Consider the following 4462-nt stretch of genomic DNA (forward strand, 5'->3'; position numbering starts at 1 on the left):
GTTCTCCCATCGTAGACACAGCTGATCCTCACTGCCAATTGGCCTGGAGGTCAATTCCTCCCAGTGATACCAACAATAATCAAGGCTTAACTACAACAAGACTGTGCACACAGCCCACAACGGGGTGCACCAAGAGTGTCCACCTCAGGTAACTGAGGAGGCTGAGCCACTGGGCCCTATAGGACACCTAGCACACAAAGCCACTCTATCAACTCAGGGAAGCAGCCAAAATGCGGAGACAAAGAAACAGGTCACAAATGAAAGAAATGGAGGATATAGAGTTCAAAACCACGGTTATAAGGTTTTTCAAGAATTTTCTAGAAAAGGCCGACAAATTTATTTAAAAATTTTTTTTTTAAAAATATATACTTTATTGATTTTTTACAGAGAGAAAGGGAGAGGGATATAGAGTTAGAAACATTGATGAGAGAGAAACATTGATCAGCTGCCTCCTGCACACCTCCCACTGGGGATGTGCCTGCAACTAAGGTATGTGCCCTTGACCGGAATGAAACCTGGGACCTTTCAGTCCACAGACCGACACTCTATCCACTGAGCCAAACCAATTTCAGCAAGGCCAATAAATTTAGTGAGACCCTCGAGGATATGAAAAAGGACCAACTAGAAATTAAGCATACACTGACGGAAATAAAGAATAATATACAGAGATCCAACAGCAGACTAGAGGATCACAAGGCCCTAACTGGTTTGGCTCACCACAATGGACTCAGACAGGCTCCTGTGTCCCTTCACTCAAAAAGGACTAAGTACTGCCCTGATAACAGCAAAGCGGAGGAAGAAGAAAACTAAAAGCTACGCAAGGGACTGAGGTGCCAACATAGAGTCATCTAAAGAAGTTAATGACTCAAGTGCAACAGATTATAGAAAAGCAAGAAGTTGAAGCTATTTCTTCAACCATGTTCCTGCTCATGTTAGCATCTGTTATCTACCAGTCTTCTGCAAAGTCTTGCGCAGCCAAGTCCAAGGACTCTAAGTAAATATACACCAGCAGCACAAGAGACTTTCTTTCATTTAGTAGCTAAAAATGTTAATATGTCCATAGTTTTGATTTCTCTCTTATTGTTTTATTATTATTTAATAGCCATAGTTTTGCTCTTAACATTCAAGATTTGAAAATGATAACATGTATGTAATTTAATTTTGCATTGGCATTGTTTACAATTGTTTTAATATTAGAGCTTTATTAATATTTAAATTTTACTTTTATTATTAGTAGCCTAAAAAACAAAAAAGGGGGATCTGTTGGAGACAGGGTGTAAGCTGACACGGTCCTTGCACCTGAAGGGGCTAGCAAGGCTGGCCCCTTACCCACACAGTTTCCCCAGACTTGTTTGGATGGTGACTATCAGTAGAATGAGAGCAACCTTTTATGGCTTGCCAAGAAGTCTGTAATTACTTACTGAGATTTACTGTACCGAGAATTTGTCCTACTCTATCTCTCCCTTAGAGATTAAGAGGAACAAAGAGACCTCCTATTCAGTGTTTTGTATATAAAAGGCATTACACAGTTAATAAACGATGCTACAGTCTCTCGATTGACTCGTAGACCTCCCGATCCCGCTGTCCTGTCTTTCTTTTCTCAAATCCCATCTTTCTACCTCAGCCCAGTTCAACCTGTCAGGCTGGTCCTGACAGCCGGACACTTAGCATATTAGGCTTTTTTTTTTTTTTTTAAATATATATATTTTATTGATTTATTACAGTGAGGAAGAGAGAGGGATAGAGAGTCAGAAACATCGACGAGAGAGAAACATCGACCAGCTGCCTCCTGCACACCCCCCACTGGGGATGTGCCCGCAACCAAGGTACATGCCCCTGACCGGAATCGAACCCGGGACCCCTCAGTCCGCAGGCCGACGCTCTATCCATTGAGCCAAACCGATTTCGGCTAGGCTTTTATTATATAGGATTTTTCACATTGGATTTGAGGAATCTACAAGGATACATATAATATCATATACATAGAAAACATATAATAATGCCAGAAAAAGAAACTATTAAGTTGATGTAAACTCAAGATTATAGTAGTCAAAACAGCATGGTATTTGCATAACAATGGACACACATCAATGGAACAGAATAGATGACCCAGAAATAAGCCGATACATGTAAGCCAATTCATTTGTGACAAAGGAGCCAAGAATATACATTTGATGCTTCAATGAATGGTGTTGCAAAAAATTGGACAGTCACATGTGAAAGAATTAAACTGAACCACTATCTTATACCATATATGAAAATTAACTAAAAATGGATTAAACACTTGAATGTAAGATCTGAAATGATAAAACTCTTGGAAGAAAACATGGGCAGTAAGCTCCTTGACATTGGTGTTGGCGATAACTTTTTTTACACCACAGGGAAAGGCAACAAAAACAAAAAATAATCAAGTGGAAATACAGCACACTAAAAACTTCTGCACAGCAAAGGAAACCACTAACAAAATGAAAAAGCAACCTACTGAATGGAAGAACATATTTGCAAATCATATATCTAATAAGGGCTTAATATACAAAATAAATAAAAAATTCATACAACTCAATAGCCCAAAAATAATCTGAAAGACACACAGATGGCCAACAGGTACATGAAAAGATGATCAACATCATTCATTACCAGGGAAATGCAAATCAAAATCACAATCACCTCACACAGGTGTTAAAGTGTTAAAGTGGTTATTATACAAAAGATAAGAGATAACAAAGGCGAAGATGTAGGGGAAAAGGAGCTTTTGTACACTATTGGCAGAAATATAAATTAGTGCAGCCACTATGGAAAACAGTATGGAGGTTTCTCAAAAAATTAAAACTAGAACTACCATAACATTCAGCAATTCCACTTCTAGGTATTTAACTGAAGAAATTGAAAACACAAACTCAAAAAAGATATATGCACCTCTATGTTAACTGCATTATTTACAATAGCGAAGATAAGGGAACAATCTAAATGTCCAGTGGTGAATGAATGAATAAAGAAAATGTGACGCACGCGCGCGCGCTCCCACACTCAGCCATTGAAAAAAAAAGGCCTAAATCTTAACATTTGTGACAACATGGATGGACCTCAAAGGCAGTATGTTAAGTGAGATAAGTAAGACAGAGAAAGACAAATATTGCATAACATCACTTATCGGTGGAACCAAAAAAGTAAACAACACACGCAAGCAAAATAAAACAGAAGCACTCATAAAGGACAAACTGGGCCCACGTGGATCTGGCGTTCTGCCCCAGCTGGGCTGCAGCCATGGACCTCAGTGCCCAGTACCTCAGGGAGAAGCATGTCAAACTCAAAGGCTAAGATGGGCCCAATAAACAAGGTTTAAGTTTATGTGGGCCACAAAAAAACAAAAGCTTCAATTTTCTTAGAAGCGTAGGTTTATTTCGATAGAGACATGCTGGGTACAAAGGGCTGAAATAAATGAGTCATCGTTAACATAAAGTAATAGAACATTTTCATAAAAATTAATATTTTTTCTTGAACATTAACTTACCAGACACTGAATAACCGCACAAATTAATAAGCGTAATGCAAATAAACCTATTTCTCTTGTTCTCCGAAAGCGAAATATTTCCTGTTGCGCACACCAAACAAGTCAGTCCAAGACTAATGACGTGGCAATCGGCTGCTACAATATTCGCTGCTAGTGTTAGTGGAGAGAAATGGTGCGCCTGCGCGTAAGATGCATAAGGGAAATGAATGCAACACGGTTATAGTAATCAGCCATTAGTGAACGTTGTAGTTTGTTATTAATAATTATGTATAACAGGATATTGTAAAAGTTAAGTTAGGAAATTTTTATTAAAACGTTTCTTACATACTGATATATTGGCTGGGCCGCAAAAATATTCATTGTGGGCCGTATGCGGCCCGCGGGCCATGAGTTGGACATGTTTGCTGTAGCAGGACCCGGAGGCAGAGCACGCGGAAGTGGAGGACTCCCAATCCATGGGCGTCCAGCTACCGAGTCCTGGCGGGGGTGTCGCTAGTTCGAGGAGAAACCGCTGCTTCAGCGACACCGGCTGGTGAATCTGCGCCTGGCAAAGAGCTCCCCCATATTCATGCCTTTGAGCAGAAAACCCTGACCCCCAGAGCAATGGGCCCGTAGAGCGGCAGAAATAAGAGACCAGAACCTGCATAGCCATAAAATTAAAAATCAGGGCCAAAAATAAAAAATAAAAAAAAAGAACAAACATGGCTGCTAGAGGGGTGGGAGGATGGGTGAAAAAGGTGCAAGGTAATATGAAGAACAAAATCCCAGTTATCAAATAAATACCAGAAACCCTTATGTGTGTGTTTTTAAAAATATATATTTTATTGATTTTTTACAGAGAGGAAGAGAGAGGGATAGAGAGTTAGAAACATCGATGAGTTGCCTCTTGCACACTCCCTACTGGGGATGTGCCCGCAACCAAGGTACATGCCCTATGACCGGATTCGAACC

At 39.9% G+C, this 4462-nt stretch overlaps 1 pseudogene across 1 annotated transcript; it reads left to right on the top strand.

The window, feature by feature from the left end:
• Nucleotides 1–3264: 3264 nt before the first annotated feature.
• LOC307102054 (bolA-like protein 2) lies at nt 3265–4190 on the top strand (annotated as a pseudogene). The gene is made up of 2 exons: nt 3265–3300; nt 3922–4190. The product of its transcript is annotated as a bolA-like protein 2 (transcript).
• Nucleotides 4191–4462: the final 272 nt, after the last annotated feature.

This window comes from Cnephaeus nilssonii (genome assembly GCF_951640355.1).
Source record: "Cnephaeus nilssonii genome assembly, chromosome: 6".
In the NCBI taxonomy this organism is placed as follows: Eukaryota; Metazoa; Chordata; class Mammalia; order Chiroptera; family Vespertilionidae; genus Cnephaeus; species Cnephaeus nilssonii.